Source organism: Hipposideros armiger, unplaced genomic scaffold, assembly GCF_001890085.2.
Source record: "Hipposideros armiger isolate ML-2016 unplaced genomic scaffold, ASM189008v1 scaffold_926, whole genome shotgun sequence".
Taxonomy (NCBI): domain Eukaryota; kingdom Metazoa; phylum Chordata; class Mammalia; order Chiroptera; family Hipposideridae; genus Hipposideros; species Hipposideros armiger.
In genome coordinates, this window is record NW_017732276.1 from 589,602 (window position 1) to 598,440 (window position 8,839).

The following is an 8,839-nucleotide window of genomic DNA, read 5'->3' on the forward strand; positions in this document are numbered from 1 at the left end:
TTCTGTCAAATAAAGCCATTACAGTGTGTCTTCATCCATCTTATTCCCTGGATCTGGCACTGTGCGACTTCTGGCTCTTCCCCAAAGTCAAAATGACNGTTCTATAATTTGTTGGAAAATTTCAACCTTATAATAGTGGTTCTAATACAGGAATGAGAATATAAATCATGGAGGGAGGATTTTTCAAAATGCAGATTACCTGGGGTAACCTCAGAGCTACTGAATCAAACATAATCTCTAGGGGTGAGGCAAGGCATAGGTATTTTGCAAAAGCTTCCCAGGGGATTGATTCTACTACAAACCAGTGGTTTAAAAGCCACTCCTTACCTAATTAAATTCAACTGAGAAAGAAAATAGAGTCGTGGTTGCCAGGGGCTGGGGAGAGGGGAGAAAGGGGAATTGTTTAATGGGCACAGAGTTTCAGTTTTGCAAGATGAAAACAGTTCTAGAGATTGTTTGCATAACAATGTGACTATACTTAACACTACTGAACTGTATACTTAAAAATGGTTAAGATGGTAAATTTGATGTTATGTGTATTTTACCATGATTTTAAAAAAGCCACTCCTTTTTAATGACTTGAACAATATTTTAACCATTAGAAAACTCTTTTGCTGACATGAAAATTTAGCTGGAGTTAAATTAAATTAACATTTATGAGGTATCCATAGTTGCATATAATTACATCAAATAGTTTATACCTCCAAAAGGAAGAGGGCAGTAAGTACTTGAAAGAGTGGATTAATTTTTCTCACAGTCTGAATTTCATTCCATTCATTTGCTACAAAATATGTTCTCCATATGCTTACAGGAACTGTAGCACTCCGTACATCACCCTCACCTGGTCAGGGAGATAAAATTAGTAAAGGAGTTACATCTTCATTGTTCTTCAAGGGTAGCAAAAGAATTTTGGTACAAATGGTTATTTCAGTTACCTTCAATAGCTTTAAGAACCTTTCCTTTAGGTCGCTCCCAATCAATAAAGAATATATCTATGGTAACCTGGGATATGAGCTTATGCAAAAATTGCAGAGCCTGAGAATGACAAACAAAACACCTAAAACATCTGCATTAAGCCTACTTATGAAAGCAATACTAATTCTTTAAACAAATATACTGCAATGATAAAAATACATAATTTTCACAAGTGACAAAGTTATAATACCATTAGGGGATCATTAAAAACATATCAAATAACACTGAATCACCAAATTTAGAAAATTTTTATATACGTATTATTTCACCTTCCCTTCTTCCATCTTTCTGTCATAGGGATACGAAAAAAGGAGACATACTACCTCCTCTTCATATAACTCTTTTTCCCAAGGTTTCCAAATATATTTTGTTTTCTGGATCATCTGACTTCTTTATAAATAAAGATATTTTTCAAATGAAATTTGTTTGTTCTAACTGAAGTTTTAAAATGCTTTCATAGGGCCGGCCGAGTGGCGCGTTGGTTAAGAGCTGGCTTGGGACGCCAGAGGACCCTGGTACAGATCCCACATATGAGGGCCAGTGATGCTGCCCTCTAAAGCTAAGATGATGAACAACAGCTCAACCTGGAGCTGGGCTGCCGTGGATTGCCGGCGAAGGCGTGGGCTGCAGCCCCTGCTGCAGTGGGTTACCATGGGCTGCCATGTGTAGCCAGCAGCCAGTGTGAGCAGCCGTCCAGAGCCTGGCGTCTGATCTGCCTTGCCCGGGAAGAGCGCAATGATGGTACCAACTTGGGCCAGTGGGGCANTGACAATATACAAAGGGAAGTTTTATAAATCAGAAGAAAAAAGTTTACACTGAAGTCCTTAGATGTGCTTCCAAGAAAGATAACATTTCCTAACCACACAATTTAAAGCTGTCCCACTGTCTCTGCCATCCCCCATTCCTAATTTCCACTCCCCTCACCTCCATTTACTTGCTATCTCATCTCCCTGCTGAGGCCTTTAATAGTGCTTGTCACAACTTGTAACTTGTTCATGTTACAGCATATCCTGGAGCTCAGCACAGTATCTAGTACATAAAATGTACCCAGATATGTGAATGAATAAATGAAACAGCAGCTGATTATTGACAACATTTTCCTAAGTATTCTATATATGTATTTTTAAAACCCCTTTCAAGGTCATGAAAAACGGCAGCATTCAAAGTTTAAAAATTAAAAGATACCACTTAAAAGTTGAAGAAGCTGAGTTTAGGAAAATAAAAGGAGTGAACAATGAAGCCTAACACCATGAGAATCAAGAAGAGTTTGGATAGACAAATTTATGGAACAGTTAACAGGTTAAGGGAATTCTTGAGGATCCTTGAGGAATAAACACTGATAACCTTAGAAAGTGACCATAGAGAGAAATACCTTCCTATTAGAATGATAGAGTGAGAAACACAGGTGCCTGAGATCACTGGTTGCTGCCCCAACAATCCTTTCCCCTTTCTCCTCAGTCACAGACCCTTTCTTTGAGTGGTCACACTGCTGCACAGCTGAAAGATGACAATGCAGTGAGGTGTGGCCATGTGATCAAGTTATGGGCAAGGAGGTGCTGAATGGCACTTTTGAAAAGGCTCTTAAAGAGAAGGTGACCTCTTGTCCTCTGGCTTCCCACTGCAACTCCATCCGCCATTATGGACCATGAGGTGACCTCAGAGACGGAAGTACTGGGTGGCAGAGGAGAACAGGCTTCTGGGTCTGAGAGGAGCCACCACTCCGGCCCTGCACTGCCCGCCTCTGCTCTTCTCTCATGGGAAATTCACTTTTGTTATAGCCATTGTTATTTTGATTATTTTTATTATACACAACCAAACATTAAAAGCTTCAGATGGTATCCCTTTAAAATTACCTTACATCTAGACAAATCTGATCTATTCACAAAAACATACATTGGTAAATGTACAAAATAAAATATTTTCTATTATACTGATGATAAACATCAAACCCCATATTCTTGACTCTGTCTTAAATTCAAAATTCTGTTTCTTTTCCTTTTCTCATTGTCAAACTATCCCTCATTAGCTCTATCCTTGTAACTTCAAGTTTAAACAAATGTCATCAATTTAAAATAAATGCAAATTTAAGAGTATAGTCTCAGGTCACAGAATGCCACCTGGATCCAATTCTGTAGGAATTTTGGGATTTCAATTCCAAAAGATTTTTTAAAGTAAGCTTTTTTTAAAGGCAGGTATTTGTTCCCCATGTTCTAAGAAGTTTAACCTCGTCTTTCCAGAGGTCTGATCTTCATTTGCTTATTTAAAAATTAAAGAGGAATTTTTAATGAAACAGAAAGGCTCTTTCCATTCATGGGAGTGTCTGGAAGCAAGAGAAAGACGTGCAGATATCAGAGTTACATGCTTTAGCTGCTACTTCTTCCTTTTCTTCCTTTCATACTTATTTTTTAAGCTTTAGAAAGGAAAGTAAGCATAGAAAAGATCCTCTGCTAGAGCTATGGGACCTGAAGTTGAGATGATTTATTTTTAGTTTCAGCTATTTCAATAAATATTTCAAAGAATAATTCAAATTGCCAAATTACTGGCAATTTGAGTGAGACTTAGTGATGTTTAAATAAATGTTAATAACAAGTTATACTTCAAAAGAAAAGAAAATATAAAGGTAGCTTTGCCATCTTGTGGTTATATATAAACTAAACAGGGAGTCCATCCTATGACTAGAAAACTGCAGACTTTGAGAGACTTCAGAGCCTCACTATTGATAACAATGTGACCTCTGAAATCAAATTACTTGGGTTTCAACTGCAATTCTGCCAATCTCTAAATTGCATCACTTTAGGCAACTATTTAACTTTCCTGTGCTTTAGGGTCCTCATCTGTAAAATGAAGCTACTAACAGAACCTATCTCTGAAGATTAAGAAAGTTAACATATACAATCAATTAATTAACATACTGCCTTGATTATAACACTATGTAAGAATTAGCTATTAGCTATTACTATGTTGTTCTTATTGTCACCTTCTTTCTGCTATAGAAATCAGAATGTGGTCAATGTTTGAGGATATTCAGTATGTAAACAGTTATAAATATAGAGAGGCAATGTTGCTTAAAAGTATAATCTCTTATTACCTGTATAATTCCAACGACTAGCCAAAGAGCAGTAGACACTGCATATCTCAAAATGCGGCTATAAGGAGCTATGTAGCTAGGTGGGTTTCTGGAAAGACTAGAGGATGAGTCCATTAACGCTAAGTTCTTGAATCCCACAACCTGGAGTAAAAAGGGAAAATAATAATTTAAACAGACATGAATGAGGAAAATTTTTCTAGTTTGAAAATGAGATACTCCTTCCTNACATTTTGGATCTGGCTAATTGCTTCCTGTGGTATTAATTTGTCTCTCTATTCCCTCTATTTCCTGTAAACTAGTGGTGAGATCTAGAGGCTTGATTATATTCAGGTTCAATTTTTTTAGGCAAGAATATTTCATGGGTGATATTATGTGCTTCCTACTGTGTAATAACAGCAAGTACGTAATGTCAGTTTTCCTAATTTTTACTTGTAGTAAGGTTGAGCCAGTGTATTCAGATTATGTCAACCTGTCCTTCATTATAAAGTTCCCTGTCCACTTTCACTTAATTGTTTTAACATCCATTTATGATTGTAGCCTATATGCATTTAACCATTAATCATTACAAAATGGTGATTTCCTAACTTCAAATTCCTTTTACTTTTTTCTGTAAGAAAGAACTTTCCCTCATGAATTATTTAGATACTCCGAAATACAGTTCATATAGAAACTGCAGGGTGAAATTTGATTCTTTGCCTTTATCAATGTTCAGGGAAATGAGCTGGTGCCCTAGCAATTTTCAAAAGTAACCAATAAGGATTTAAAAAAATATTATTTCAAATCCTAGATTAAGAAAACAGAACCTGTCTCTCAAAAACAAAAAGATGTAAAATACATTCATTCATACCGCTTCTCTTTTAAGATTCAGATTCATTTCTTCCATGTTAGTATCTGCATGCCCGTGTACTGATCTACCATGAATGTAATAACCAAAACATTTGTGGGATAAGAGAAACACTGATATCTATAAAAAGAGAAGGATAAGGAGCAATTAGCAACTCATCTGCAAAACACTAAATTTTTTTTCTTAAAATTATTTCCTTTCTCTCAAAATAATGAGTGTTGAATTCTTGGAAAATATATACAGGATAATAAGATGGTAAAGGATAATGAGGTTATTTTAAAAAATGTAGACGGAAAACAGATTGAAGATATTATCCAAGAAAGGAAGAAAGGGGGTTGATATATGAAAACTTTTCAAGGATTCTCAGCTGAGTGAACTATTGGGTTGTTGGAAAAATTGACGCACGTTTGCAACAGATGGCACTAGTTCATTTTTGGAAGTACTAGGGTCATTCCCATCTATGTTATTGCTATGTCATTTGACAGCTGACAGTTCTAGCTTCATTCTAAAAAAAAAATTGAGCATTTTGGTTGAGTTTTGGAGATTTTACAAGTTGAAGATGGAAGACCGAACTGTGCATTTTTGTCACATTTTACTGTTTTACTTCCATAAAGGGAAGAATGCGCGTCAAGCTTGTGAAAAGTTGCATAAAGTTTACAGTGACAATGCTCCACAAGAACGTCAGTGCCAACGATGGTTCATGTAATTCCATGCTGGTGATTTTGATCTCAATGACGCTCCTCAGTCACGGAGGCCCACCAAGGTTGATGACAACAAAATAAAGGCATTGATCAAATCAAACCCACGTTATACAACACGAGAGATTGCAGAATCATTGAACATCCATCCTTCAAGCATTCATGACCACCTGAAGACACTGAGATAGGTAAGCAAGCTTGATATTTGGGTTCCACATGAACTCAAAGAAGTTCATTTGACGGCGCGTATAAACATCTGTAATATGCTCATTAAACGTGAGGAAAACGATCCTTTTTTGAAGCGACTGATAACTGGTGATGAGAAGTGGATTGTTGACAACAATGTGGTGTGCAAACAGTCTTGGTCCCGATGTGATGATNTAACTAAGTTCATTATGTTTCCTCTGTTTTCATATAAAATTATAAAATCAAAAGAAAAATTAATAACTACAAGTATTTTTTTTTCAAAGTTTGAAAATAGTTATCAAGTTCAGCAAAGGCATTTGAAGGATACCATTGTAAAAGATGCTTTTTTCCATTGGTTCCATGAATTCCACTCCAAGAATTCTTTCAAGAAGCAATTTATCTTTTATAAAGTAGTCCATTTCCTTATGAACCTAATATAAAAAGCCAGAGTCATTTCAAAAATAGTAGTGAAATAAATGTTCCTCAATTTTTATAAAATCACAAGAAGAGAAAACAAAAAAATGAATATAGTACACAAAGAAAATCTGTTCTTCAAAAATACAATTTACTACACTGGGCTTTATAACAAAATTCTCTTTAGGAATATTTTAAGTTTTAAATGCCCCCTTAGTAGTGTTTGGGGCTAGATATACTAAAAAGCAATTTATAATAAATTTTTCAAGAATACAACTGTAGCATATTTCTATAGTGAATAATACAGTAATATTTTGGTAAATGGCTAACAAAATTCCAGTATTTTAAGGTAATCACCAACATGCTAATAGACATGTAAAATCTCATTTTACTTTTTCAAAACCCACCTCTATCTCTAAGTCACAGTATTAATTCTGACAGCAAAAAAAGTGGGGGAGGAGGGTTTCCTAAGTCCACTGACTTGGTTGACTGAAGAAATAACTGGCATTCCTGGTTAATTTTTTAAGAACTGCAATTTAATTAGCTTAAATATAAATGCTGATGCTGACATACATACATGATCGATGAAAGAGCCAAGAAATTTATTCATAGTATGATATGCTTTTATACTCTGCTCAAAAGTACTTGCTGATGAACTCAATAGTCTAGCAGGGCCATTTTTCTAATGTGAAAAAGAGACAAGAATAAATGCAACATGCCTTACATTCTTGGTATTTAAATAACATAAAATATTGGCAAAATAGTTCTTAACTACTTTCTACGAACCGTTGTTAGTGTCTCATGAATTCTGTCATAGTGCTGTCTCATCTGGCCAGAAATTGCAATCTGAAAAGTCTGACCCTCGGTGTTGGGTACCAAACCTCTCTGGCTACATAAATTTTCCTGAAAATTAAAGGATTTAAATTAAGATCAAGATTATGAAAATTTCATCTGTTTCAAAAAGAATATGAAACATTTTTAAGTTGGTATCACATATTACAAAACTCAGAAGCCAACTGAAATTTTACTGAAACTATATTTGAGACAAAGTGATTCTAACATTATCCAAGGTCCCTACTCTCTAGATTTTACTAATTTCTATTTTGTTATTCTCCCTCGCAGGTCTCTATATCATCTCCTTTACTGTGCAACTTTNAAAAAAAAAATGCTTTCATAGTCTTTTTTCCTATTTCTGATATTGAGATTTCTGATTTAAAAATGTGATGTTGAAACATATCTTTTTCATTTACAGAAGTAATAGGTTTAAACTGAGGCAGTCTTTCTAGTAGATCCATTATTAATCAAATAAAGGATAAAAATCTAAGTATGGGATGATTCCTCTCCTCCAGAAGCTCATAGGTCAGTGGAAAAAGCTGTTAATAATCAAAATACAATGGGTTGAGATCTACCACACAAAGGCATTTAAAGAGCTTCACATACATTGACAGAACAACAAAGTAGGGAGAGGAGTTGCTATGGGAAGAGGAGGAAAGGGATATGGAGACAGAGAAAATAAATCCTAAGATTTCAGCACATTATCCAGGGTAGTACCTTCTACTCTCAATTAACAGAAACAGAATTCATGCCTGAATTCATTTTGTCCTGTTGTAAATGCATCATCAGACTTTAAATAAGAAAGAAATATCATTTTATCAACTTATCAAATATATAATTCAGATTAATTCAAACATATTTACGGCTTCTTAGGAAAAATCATTTAAGCCGGATTTTCAGAATGAGCTATTATAAATAAAAGTAGATGTCCTATGTAAAATAGAATAATTCATGCCTTCTTTCAAAATCAAACTAAATTTTACACCATAGGTTTTGAAAGCACTTCAAAGACAAGTTTATTAGCAGGACTTTAAATACGTTAACCTGTCCTTTGAAACTTACCTTCAGAGCAAAAGCACATGCCACATAAGTAACAAAACGTTCTTCCTGAGCTGGCAATGGTAGCAAAACAGAGACAGACTTCTGTGCCTATGACAAAAATTACACTGTTAAATATGACCATACAAGATTTTTACTGAGCACAATTTATAACCCAAAGAAAGCATAAAAGAGGAAGGTGGTAATGCTCTCAGTAAACAAGCACTCTCTGGGAAAGCTGTTTAGCATTTGCTTCAATCAGAAATACCCCAAACACAAACAGTTCCTTTAGAAAGAGTGCTTACCAGTTATCAGGTATTAGCATTCAGGTTAAACCAGAAACTCACTTACTTTGAAGAAAATAAGCCAATAAAGACCTGTTCCCACAGTGACGATAAAGAAAACATTCGCCAGATCGCCAGCATAGTATACCAAGAATTTCGTAACTGTCTGCAATTTAAAGAGAGTTACAGCTGTTATAGACTCAGTATATTTATACTATTACTTTTAATAACATATTATCTACCAGTTTCTCAAGCTTGAAGCCTTGTTTCATGTACCCATGGATCCGTTAGAAAGACCAACTGTGGCCACCCCCAAAATATCTTTTGGTTCATTCACAATAGCCTCTATCTTATTCAATCCTTCTCATCTTTCATCATCTAAGAATGTTAAAACAGCTTCCTAGTTTTCTCCTAGGTTGGAACCTTTCTCCCCAATCTATCATCCATACTACCACCAGAGTTAGCTTTCTAAAATGTA

At 35.2% G+C, this 8,839-nt stretch overlaps 2 long non-coding RNA genes across 2 annotated transcripts; both read right to left on the reverse strand.

The window, feature by feature from the left end:
* Positions 1–609: 609 nt before the first annotated feature.
* On the reverse strand, positions 610–8,532 carry LOC109375314 (uncharacterized). The gene is made up of 4 exons (XR_002122545.1): positions 8,429–8,532; positions 8,102–8,188; positions 936–1,035; positions 610–841 (listed from the first exon to the last, which is right to left on the reverse strand). It is a non-coding gene; the product is annotated as an uncharacterized LOC109375314 (long non-coding RNA).
* LOC109375313 (uncharacterized) lies at positions 6,126–7,323 on the reverse strand. Its single transcript, XR_002122544.1, has 3 exons — positions 6,992–7,323; positions 6,783–6,887; positions 6,126–6,222 (listed from the first exon to the last, which is right to left on the reverse strand). It is a non-coding gene; the product is annotated as an uncharacterized LOC109375313 (long non-coding RNA).
* Positions 8,533–8,839: the final 307 nt, after the last annotated feature.